General features: G+C 40.2%; 4 non-coding genes across 4 annotated transcripts; 2 read left to right on the forward strand and 2 right to left on the reverse strand.

The window, feature by feature from the left end:
• Positions 1-394: 394 nt before the first annotated feature.
• Positions 395-468, reverse strand: trnai-aau. Its single transcript has one exon. It is a non-coding gene; the product is annotated as a tRNA-Ile (tRNA).
• Positions 469-3,879: 3,411 nt separating this feature from the next.
• On the reverse strand, positions 3,880-3,953 carry trnai-aau. Its single transcript has one exon. It is a non-coding gene; the product is annotated as a tRNA-Ile (tRNA).
• A 184-nt stretch (positions 3,954-4,137) lies between these two features.
• trnap-ugg lies at positions 4,138-4,209 on the forward strand. The gene has a single exon. It is a non-coding gene; the product is annotated as a tRNA-Pro (tRNA).
• Positions 4,210-4,512: 303 nt separating this feature from the next.
• On the forward strand, positions 4,513-4,584 carry trnag-ucc. Its single transcript has one exon. It is a non-coding gene; the product is annotated as a tRNA-Gly (tRNA).
• Positions 4,585-12,283: the final 7,699 nt, after the last annotated feature.

The raw sequence follows: 12,283 nt of genomic DNA on the forward strand, positions 1-12,283 counted from the left end.
CAATGCAGCTTAAAGTGCTTAACAGCACCAATGTTACCAAAAAGATCAGGAAGATTAGCAAGATTGAGATACTGTCAATATAATATCTTTCAGAGTATTATGTACAAACTAGTTGGTTGTATCACCACTAAGCAGCCACCGTGACTCATGTAAACCTTTTGGTGGAGTGCTCTCTGGGTTATGCCCACCTCTGTTGTGCGTTTTTTTTTTTCTTGGATGTCTGACACCTTTTACAAAAACTGATTGTCAGGGGTAGGTGATGTCACCTTTCAGTAGGACGTAAACAACTGAAGGGAGCGACATTTCGTGTGAATTTCCATGGGCCTCACTCACCGTCGTCATCAGTAAGTCAGACAGCACCACCTACTGTTCAACAAGGTAAGGGAAAAACAGTTGGCCAGTACGGGGATCGAACCCGCGACCTTGGCGTTATTAGCACCACGCTCTAACCAACTGAGCTAACCGGCCACGTTCGCCGTCGTCACTTATACTGTAAATTATTATGTGCCTATATACATTCATAGCTAGAAAAAAGAAAAAAAGTAGCTAAGACACTATTTAGGATTATGCACCTAACTGAGAGGACTGACAATTTACGGACGAATTAGTCTACAGCTAAGCATGGAACAGTTGCCTTATTTTAGATATACTGGGGAAATAATGTCATATAACCTTCAATCTCGGATTTCCTCTGCGCCCAGCCAAATGAGCAGGGCAAAGGGGTCACGTTGGTGAAAATAATGTTTTTCATATTGATTTGTAGTAGGTTTTCGTAAAGAAAAATTAACACAACGAAACATTCAGTGCTTCAGCGCCAGGTAAACTTCCAAAATGTTTACTACCATTGATCAATATAACATGTGACAACCAAAATAGAATTCTGTAGTTAACGAGTTTTCGTTTTACTTTGGCAACACTGGATATTTCAAACCAAACATTCCAAAGTTGTTCTCAACTTTGAGCAACACTACAATAATGCCATCCTAGAAAAGGAAATCTTCAGCTTCATGTAAACGGCGATATTGAAGAGGTGAGGAATTCAATTATATGCTCAGTTACAAGTCAATAATGTGCGGAGGCCACGTGAAATTGGTCTTGATCCCTCAGTAGGCAGAACCAAGATACTTTCATATTATCTTTGGATACCAACCATAAGCATTAAAACAATTTTAAGTTGTTATTTTCATCATTAAGTCTACTTTTCCTACCTCAGCAGTAATGCCACTCACCACAAGACAGCCAAATCAGCGCACAGAGCACCAGACCTGTGTCCAGATGATTTACAATCTGCACGTGGAGATCTGTGCTCTGGTAAGAACAGTGAAAGGATACATACGGGTGCGTGTGCTAGAGAGGGAGAAAGAGAGAGAGAAAGAGTGAAGAGCTACATGAAATAAAGCATAGATCATGTTCATGGTGAATTATTTGTGTAAAGTGTTTTTTTTTTTTTATTGGTTTGTGTCCTTCAAGGAGGACGAGAATGCCAGGTTGAGTGAAAGGAGCTCCCAACTGGACAAAGAGGTGGACATTACATTTTAATAGTTGGGACTGAGGGTCACCAGTATATCTAACCAATCTGATGTAGGAACCATCTAAAACTATGCATCTGTTAGTAATCTTTCTCTCTTTCTCTCCTCTCTCTCTCTTGCTCTCTCTCTCTCTCTCTCTCTCTCTCTCTCGCTCGCTCGCTCTGCACGGGTATTTATGTGGCAGTTATTTCTGAAGGAGAGAGAAGTAAGAGCAGCAAAATGCTGGGTAGCTGAGAATGAAGCTCAGCTTCCCCAACTGGAGGTACCGTTTATTCAAACAGATACTGACATTTGCATTGCATGTTGGACTATAGGAGAATTGTTATAGGTATAACATTTGTGTTTTCCTCTTACCAGAATATTATTCTTCAGAAGGAGAAAGAACTGGACGAAACTACTCGTCTATTAACCAGTGTGAGAATACATCTTGTATACATAGTTACACCTAAACTCATGTCATGACTGATGGTTCACTGATAAATACATCCTTCCGACAGATCATTTCTGAGACTACGGAACTGGAGGCACAACTAAAAATTGCTCTGGAGCGGGAACAGGTAATGGTCTTGATGGGTTTGAGAAGAGGTAACATAAGAAAGTTCCGGGAGTTGATAGTATATGAGGGGTACTTATGCAGCAAGAGTAATGTTTAGTCCAGAGGATCATGAGACTCATTATCCTGAACCCCATTATCCTGAATCAGTTTCCACAGGTCTCCCTAGACAGATTGGACCAAACAGAGGAGGGAGAGCAGGCGATGCAGGAGGAGATAAGCCACAGGCTAGAAGATGTTATCCTTAAAGAGTCCTTAGGTTGGGAGGGGAAGGAACTGAAAACCAAAGAACAAAAGGATGAAGAGGAAGACACAAACCAGGTGGCTGACAATGATAAAGAGGAGCAGTGAGTCCAGTTACATTCTTCTGCACTATATACATGTTTGTACAAGCCTGTATGGTATTTAAACAATTTCACAAGGAATTTGTATTGTAAATTGTTCATTTGTTTCAATTGTTCATAAAATGTTTGTATTTAATTTACCCTCAAGGACTTGTGGCTGCTCTAGTGCTCTGTGGAAGTGGGCCTGGAGGTAGAGAGAATAGACACCAACACCAGCTTGAATGTTTTGCCAGCAATAAATACATACCCAAAGCAACTTTGGTACTCCTTGAGATTTGGTAATTTTTCTAACAAATGAATGAATGTTATGTAAGGCAACATGCATTTTCCTATGAAGTACATCAACAATATTCTGTTATAAGCAAAGATAGCTTACTGACATATTTCCACATTTCCATGTTTTATTTTCTCCCCTTAAGCATTATCGTGTGGACTGATACTGCACAAACCAAATACAACATATTCAAATAGATTTACAAAGGTGTGGGTTACTTAGCTGAATTACAGTAGGGCCTATGTCATTCAAGATGCTGGGTGCTTGAATTGAACCTCTTAAACGTTTAACCTGTGTTGTAACCTTAAGTTGAGTGTACTGGCAACTTCCTGGGCTTCTTAAATACTTTAACTATGCTTCTCCTGCATACATCTACTCTGTCCTATGGGAATGTGTCCATGTGCAAGGTTGCATAGTTGTTTCTGTGTGATGTCTGGTCCAGGCACTACCATAGAGTCGATCACATGACTACAACTCCTGGCAGGCAAGCTCCAAGCACCTCTTTGGAAAACCAGGCAACCTCACCAGCTGTACGGGAAATCTTACAGAATACCTTGTTCAGTTCATTTAATGTGAGTAGACAGCATACTTTTCGTATACAAGGAAAGTTGTGTTTTCCAGAAGCACGTTGTTCTTGTGTGAACCTGACAACATTGTTGGATGCTAGCCGGACAGCTAACTTTAGCAAGCAAGCTAGTATGCCATTCATAGCCACGTCGCTGGCAAATACCGAAACTTGTTGTATAGACATTTTATTGTTAAATAGTATAGGATACAAATATAATTAAGATAGCACTTTCGTGCATTTTAGGGTGATAATCCCAGGTAGCAATGTGTATGGTTAATATTGTCTCCGCTTGCTTGAAATAACTTAAATTTGACAGTGTAGTGCCGCGTGCCACCCTGCAGGGACATTTTGAAAAGAGCAGTATCATTTTTCTTGAGGTCTTCACGTGTGAAACGTCTTCGCCCTGCAAGGATTAGACATGGTTGGGATAGACTGTGATTTAATAGACTACAAGGTGAAAAAAAGTATACTCCCAGAATATTTTTTTTCAACTACAAGGGTTTTACACAAAATACGGCGAAAGCTTAGATATTTCCATCACCCATAGCCTTAAAATGCATCGTTGTTATTGCACTTTCAGATCAGTTGATTGCAGTTGGCCATTAAAAGGATGGCCAGTACGGGGATCGAACCCGCGACCTTGGCGTTATTAGCACCACGCTCTAACCAACTGAGCTAACCGGCCTGAATATGCTCTTTGTTATGCATGTTTGTCATCAATAATGCTGTCACTGTATGAACTGTATATAATACCGTTGCAAAGTGTTATTGAATAGTTATGCTTCGTAGATAACTACTGTTGTGCCATATTGTGTTTTGTTTTGTTTTGTTTTTCTGATATAAAGCAGAACAGCTAGCTCATTGCCTATGGCTCGTTGGTCTAGGGGTATGATTCTCGCTTTGGGTGCGAGAGGTCCCGGGTTCAAATCCCGGACGAGCCCTCCGTTTTACATCCAGGTGATGCACCTTCAAGATGCAAGGTGATGCACCTTCTTTTCAAAGTTGTTGTAGCTGTGGTCTAAATTGTGTTGGCAGTGTAGATATTAGAGTCTAATAATTAGACCATAACACTCAAGAAGTGGTGAAGACTGAAATGCTGATTCAACTGATCATATGGGTTTACTTTGACTGTGGATATTAAATGAACTAGAGAGATTAATGAAGTTGTGAATATATAGAGCGAAAATGCGCTAAAAGCAACGATTTCCACGTTCTTGACTGAGACATTTTCCTGAATGTAGTATGCGTTGGTGGTATAGTGGTGAGCATAGCTGCCTTCCAAGCAGTTGACCCGGGTTCGATTCCCGGCCAACGCAAAACTTATTTTCTACAGAAAAGCAGCAGAAATTATTTTAATGTATAGATTTACTTTAGAACGACTAAAATGTTGTGTTGCCTTAAAGACCATAAAATAGACAGCGAATAAGACTCGTCACTGAAAACAGGCATTAGTTGAAAGTAGTGCTGTCAGAATTAACGCGTTAATTTGAAATATTTAACGTGTTTAAAAATCAACGTTTAAAGCAGCTGTCTGGGTTTTGTTATTATTTCTGTCAGTATTATTTCTTTCCATGTAGTCAGACACAATTACATTATAAGCCTGATAGTGACGGGAAAAAGTGGTTTACTTTGACGCGGATGCATGCACAATGGGATTGCATTGTATAGCCGTTTTGCGGTTGCCTGTTATAGTGTTTTAACTCAGTACATTTTCGACCGTTAATTGTCTGTAGTAGAAGTTTGGACCAAAAAATATCTAATATTAGGGCCCAGGTGGGAAAATCCTGAAGTTTACCCTTAACTTTGGCTAGTCGTCTCCGACAATATCCTATTTGAAATGTTTGTTACTCACTCAGGCAAAATTGTTGTCAATAACGCAATCAAATGTATTTATGTAATTCGATTCGAAAATGTCAAATTCAGCAGAATTCCACATTTAACTGATTTCTGTTTTACATACTGAATTCCGCGATTCCATTCGTGTTCAAAGGGCCCTAGGCATATATGTCAGAACGGGCAGGTCTTTATGATTCATGCTAAGCACTGAAGGTGTGTGTGTGTGTGTGTTTGTGTGTGTGATGAATGAATGTGTGACTGAGAGGGAGAGACCATATATGTCAGTTCATGTTTACAGTATTCACACTCATCTTGAGACAACCACTTCACCCCTTGCATCATATAATTTGTATTATTTATTTACTTACTTCCTAAAAAGCAGAGAAGCAGTTAAGGCCTCTCACAAGAGCTCTGAGGCATAATCATGCTACAATTAAGATAATTCCACGATGACAGCTAGTGGGGAGAGAAGTAATTTCCATGGCTCCTAATCGAGCCAGGCTGTCAGATTAAGATAGAGAAGTGATTTGAGGGAAAATTGTCTTGGCCTACTCTTTGGAGTGAGTCCCAGGTGGCCCCAGGTATCTCCTTTGCCCGTGTGTGTGCCGCAACCCAGGGGGATATTTGGTTCTGATTTGCTATACCATAGAGATGACTTGAGAGCTCAGACATCAGCAACATGCTGTGTGTGTGGGTCTGAGGGATTTTTATCAATTTATGGTTGTTAACAGGTTTCCATTGCTTCTACCTGACCAGTTTTAAGAGTTAGATTCATCGTCTTTCTCAGTATTACTCATCTGAAGTAACTGTTTCACTGTTACTGTTTGTAAAGAACCTTTTGATAGCAAAAACATGCATGCAAGGCATACACTAAAGTGAAGTGGGATTGTCAAAGGGTATCCCTGTCGAGAGTCTTTTAGGGAAGGCACAAAAGGCAGCAGGGAGATAAAACTCGGTGGAAATGTATTTGTCCTCCACCAGGTGCATAATCCAAAATGTGAAAGATATAAACAAAAAGACTGAGAATATAAATTAAATCAAAAAATATTTACAAACAGCTGTATATGTATAGACAGTATTACAGCGTAGTAGCCTACACTTGTCACCTAATTGAGACAGTACACAGATATCAACCCAACGCTTTTGAAGCTGATAGAGAAGAGCATAAACTAAGCTCACAACCGAACTCTCAACCAAGAAGCTCTCTGCACAGAAGCTCCCCACAACTTCTAGCCAACCCTTTTTAACAGGTAGCTGTCTCCCTAATTGGCCCATAGGCTCACGGCTCAGGGGTGATGTCATGTGGCAGAAGAAATACACATTATACAAGGTTAAAATTGTACCAATAATAGTTATAACTTGATCAGGCCTTCCAAATAACGATATCAGTAGTTATAGGTCACATTCACCGTTGAAAACCTTACAACATAGTTAATTGAATTCGCGAGGGCGGAACCACGTTCTTCGCGAACCTGCCCAAACCATAAAGGCGACTCAGGACAGGAGCGCATTTCACAATACAGGGAAAGATACAATGGCGGTTAGAAGTCATTCAGCTTTGTTGGTTGAACAAGCATGGCATAGTACACTGTCATTCTTTCTCAGATGCGACATAAAGGCAACTGAATAACAGTGATTGGATGTAACAATATTGGTACAATAAAACGGAGATTTTGATCAACGGTAAATTAATGAGTGTGAGTGAATTGTTTGGCGTGGTGTTAGCGATAAGTGTGCAACCCTATGCTTCCACACACGCCAGCCAAGATGAACCAGTTAGGAAAGTTATGTGGCGATGTACTATAAGGACTGTAGAAGTCTCTGTTGACGGTTAAAAGTATCACAAAAGTCCGTTGCGTCCGCCATTAGGACATTACAAGTAAGATACATCTACAGAACAAGTTCAAATTTGAACAGAAGTACAATCTCATGTGACCACAGGAGGTCGCCCAAACACTTGCAGTTGAGGTGGAACATAATACTAGATAGGTTTGTCCTCATATTTCTGTGTCTGACTTATTTGTTTACGTGATCTGTTTTTCAGACAGCCTTACCTTAGCCCCCCCCCCCCCCCCCTTCATTAAGAGGCAGTTTTGCTGTTATTTTGGCAGATCAGAGTTTTTCTGGTTACATGGCTAAAACATCCCTATGAAAAATAAACCTTTTGTAAATCTTTTAATTTAAATGGATACTTCCCAGGTTATGCTGGCTACAGATGTGTCCAGTCTTTATAACCAGTAGCCTTCAAAATACATAATGCTTGTACTGTTCTCACTAGACAGTGAACTCAAGTATGTTTGCCTTCAGTAGTTACAAATATGGCACACAAGATGGTAGTATCTGGAGTCACTATAGAGATGGGTGTTCAAGGATTTATTTAACCTATAGGTCTACAATTTGTATGTTGAAAATAAGCAATAAATGGTGTTTGTTAAATCACTGAGCAGATATACTTATTCAAATGAAGCACTTATAGTTAACATGTAGTTATAGTTAATATCTGTATTGACATGGTTATTCAGTTGACAGTTGTTTTGCTGTGTGTCATGAAACCCTCTTTTGTAGACAAGTAGCCTAGAGCTTTTGCCTTTTAGATCCTTATGGAGGCAGTTGGTAACGAGGCAGACCTTTTGACGAAAACTAGCGAGTTGACTAACAACAAGCAACTTGCTTTACATACAATAACAACAGCACAGTTAGCACTTACAAAAGCTAGCTACATTTATAATGTATTCTGCTACACGTCATGAGACCCCATGATGCAAAGGCGGCACATTACATTTTTTTTGTTTTTGACCCAGAGGACATAACTATATAGTGACCTGTGTGGCTAGTGAGAATGGCAGGTTTGTTTATCCTCTCCTGATGACACACCCTCAAAATGAATTTCAGGATGTTATAAAAACTCACTACCTGCAAAACCATACATTAAAAATGTGTACAAATCAGCATAATGTCACCGAATGATTGAATTGGCAGAACTCAAGGAGAGGGAGATAGGGAAAGATGGAGTGAGGTGCAGAATACAGAATACTCTGGGTGGACCACAGAGAAAAATTAATTATTTTAAATGCCACTGAAATTAAAATGCCCCAAACAATAATTATTCGGGTATCTGTGATTCACCTACTCAATCTATGACTTAACCTTAAGTTTGATAGGACATGTGATTGTGTAGCGTGTGTGTGTGTATATACACGCGTGTACACACACAACTCCCAGTCCCCCTTACTCGTATTCATGTTTCAACTCTTCACTTCTTTAATTGATATTCTGACTACCTTTTAGAGAGGCCCCATGGGTGTAACCTTTCAAAAAGCAAAACTTGACAGTGACATTTCAATTGGGGCATTGCCTGTTAACCTGTAATTTCTCCCCCTCAGTTTTCATATTGTTGGCCTCTAGTCTGGAGAAACAAGTCACATGTCAGGGGTATGGGGATTGGCCATTGGCCTCTATCACCGTAGATGTAATTTGGCTGGTTCCCTTTGATATCTACAGAGGTGTTAGAGAGGTAGACCAACACGTTTCAGCATGTCTCAACCTGAAGCCTCCGGGGTTAGTCCTATTTAATTATTTATTTCTCACCTTTTGGGAGAGTAACAGGCTTTTGATGTGTACCCTGACTCTGCCAGTACAACCTGAGATTCCTTTACAGTGATGCCCAGAGCATTGGCCCAGTGATGGGCTCTGTGAAATACTAAGTCTAACATGAAAACAAAGAGCCGACATGATTGCCACACACCTTCAACTAACCTCCTTGATTGACAGAAAAGATGGGCATGCTACTTATTTAATTAGCTCTTATAGACATGGTACCCACATAGTTTTAGTATTACACATAGTATTAGCTGTAATGCATGTTTATGTGTATTATGGAACAAGTACATCACTTGCTATGATTTTTTGCACTGTATCAAGTGATCATTGTACATAGTGCAAAACCATACAACTAAAATATTTAGTTTATTTCGTATATGGAAATATTTCCATAACAGAGGGATTTGAGATCTGAAAGAAATCAGATTGTGTCTACAAAAAAAGGATCAAGTTGGTCCATAGTAAGATCAAGATGGTCCAAGTAGTTTCAAGATGCTCAGGGGCAGATGTAGTAACATGTTGCTACATGTTACTACACCCGTTTTAAGCGTAATTTCATTACAACATCCACCTAAAAACAATGTGGTATGTATGAAAGACGCCACATGGCTAAAACTGCATTTGCCCGCTGCAGGAGTGCAGAATGTCAGGCTACACTCTTCTTACTTGTACATGTACATTCATGTTAAGGTCGAGGGAAAGGGGGGAGTTTCGCCGAAAATTATGGGAGGAGATGACTAATTATGTATTCCGTTGTATGTATGATAGCTGTGGTGGATGACGCACATCTGTTTTGTTCTTGATTGCACGCATGATGTGTATATAGGAGAAACTTCCAGATGCAATGTAAGCAGTATTCGGAGCACCAGTTTTGCTCATTAGTACCATGTTAAAAGCAACCTTTCTTCTTTTTGTATTGCCATCTCTTTTTCACGTCATTCATTGGGCTACGTAAAGCTAACAACATTGATTTCGTTTGTTATAGCTGCACAAATAGGCCCAGTATTTTTTGAGAGTGTAAGAATTACGGCTTTGTCAAAGTGGGAGGTGGTAATGTAATGGTAATTAAACTAGCAAAGTGAATGTTTATGGAGTGGTAATTGAGATGGTTAATGTGGTATCGAAAAGGGTGATTTTGTTATCAGTCACAGTGTTGGGTACAGGCTATGCTTTTGGATGCCATACAAATCATCTTTTTTCATGGAAAATTATTTGGTTTTGAGGAGTGGCCTCCCCACACGAGCCAAAATCTCTGTGGTTTTTATGTGTCTTTTTATTTATTTTTTGCGGAGCAGTGGCTTTTTTTTTGACCCACTTGTTTTCCACTTGTGTTCTCCGTGTTTGGGTTACAGTGTTTGCTCCACTGAGCTTTAACATGCAAAGACCATCACTGAACCAAAGCACAGTATGGGAATGTAAACATGGTGCTTCCCTGTGCTATTGTGTTCTCTTACATGCTGAAGTCCCCGTCTGAGGAAAACCTTGAAACAACACTGTACCGACTTATTGAATGCAGTCAGGTATGCGGCAGGAATGAGGAATCAACCACATGAAGACATGTTTTAAAAAAAAATTGTTGTTATGATTCAATTTTTGTGATATGATTGTTTTCACCCTGTGCAGTATTTCTGCTATTTATTAACATATCTGATGGCCTCTGAAGAGCCACTGCAATTACCAGTTAACTCAAGACCTTCAAGTTACAAAAAAAAAGAAACGAAAAAAAAAAAATCAATACTCAATTTTTGTCCCAATGTCATGTCCTTCATGTTCCTACGAGAGGGTCTGGTTGGGTGTTGGAATGTTGTCCGATGATTGTGCTCTTTCTCCCAGATAGGGCACTGTGAGGTGTGCTGTTCTGTAGCACGGCTCTAAGATCCATGGTAAAAGGTTCAGAAATGGCAGGAGAAAGAGGGATTTGGTGAGCCAGCCCTGCACAATGACATTGTCTGCGCTACAGCCCCTCAACTCTCCTTGGCTCCGGTGAAAGCCCTCTTAGTATTTCCTGTCAAACGGAGCATTTTTTCCCCTTTACTTCACCTTAAGTGTCTAGACAGTGGTTTTCTTGCTTCGTTGGCTCCCTTGGACAGAGGCCAAATCTTCCCCTTCTCCTAGAGGTGATAAGAGCCTGGTCTTATCTGAGCGTTGGAGGGGAGAGCCAGGAAGTGCAGAGCCCCAGCAAGTGTCACTCAGGTGGGCCTCGTGTCTGTGTAAATGCCCCCCCTCCCCCCCAGTGTGGAGTAGCTCTGAGACCTGGGTCTAATGGGTGTAGTGTGCAAAGAAGAGTGAGAGAGAAGTATGGCTATAAGGATGTGTTCAATTATCATGGTCGCCTCCCTGCGTGCCCGTCCACACACTACAGAGTTGTTTGAGTGCACTACCTGGTCCTCTGCCATGGAATAATTTTAGGAGATACAATAGATGACTCTTCCAGTGGAATTATAGTTTCATTCCATTCCACTGCATTCTTAGTTGACTGGAACTTGTTGAATATATTGTTAAAATATATTCTGAAAAAATTCATGTTATGTTTAATAGGATTTGCATTCACAGAGTTGCCCTATGGCTAGTGCGTTATCCAACATTATGTTGACACTATGATTCAAGCACAATGACCAAGAGAAACTGAATTTGTAAACTAAACAAATATTGACAGAAAACTTTCAAAAGTTGTAAGTGCCATCTCAAAAATGAGGGGAAAAGGCCTAACAATGTACAACAACACTGCTCAAAGGAAGCTTTTTGCTTTCATACGCAACAATGAGACACACATGAGATTGAGGTCACTCATTGAGGTCTTCTCTACAGCACCTATATTACCTTGACAAAGGGCACAAGGGTAATACAATGCCTATTCACAGCATTCAGGGCTTTATGCCTGTCTTTATGGGATATTGTCTGTTCTGAAAAAGTCGGGCGTCCCTGAAGTAAAAATCAATCCGCGAATTGTGCATCGCTTCTTGTTTGAAGTCCATTGTGGTCTTTATTCCCTTGCTAGGTAACACAAGAATGCCGCTTTTATTCCAAGCATATAGTTGATCCACAGTGTTGGCTACTGGTCCTTAATTCCTTTCTGTGAGCAGTAAGTCTCCAGCTCAAAGTAATTCAGACTCTTTTCTCAATCTTGAATGGAGGGCCTGCGTTGTCAAACGAAAGGGATTCAATAGATGTGTATGATTTATTCAGGGGAAAAAGCATCTAGACTATGGTATGAGAAGCACTGTGCTATTCTGTTCTGAAGGACACAATCTTGTTTTTTTTTGCTTCATGACAGGAGCAGATGCTGTAGTCATTTCAATTTGTTCTGACATTTCCTGTTTTTTTCTGTTTTAATTTTTTTTATTATGCTAAGAAATTGCATCAATATTGGAAATCAGAAAGAAAAGTTTGGAAGAGGAGAACATTTTTCATGCAGCAGGTGAATCAAAGCAACTGTCCAATCTTCTTTCGATATTATGGGAGTTATTGAGCATTGGCTGCTTCTATGAGTTATGTTATTTAACCTGTGCGTAGGCTGGCAAATGTTGCGATAGCGTTGTTTGTATGCTTTGAGTGTCGGTGGAAATTGTCAGGCCTTGT

This window comes from Clupea harengus, chromosome 10, assembly GCF_900700415.2.
Source record: "Clupea harengus chromosome 10, Ch_v2.0.2, whole genome shotgun sequence".
In the NCBI taxonomy this organism is placed as follows: domain Eukaryota; kingdom Metazoa; phylum Chordata; class Actinopteri; order Clupeiformes; family Clupeidae; genus Clupea; species Clupea harengus.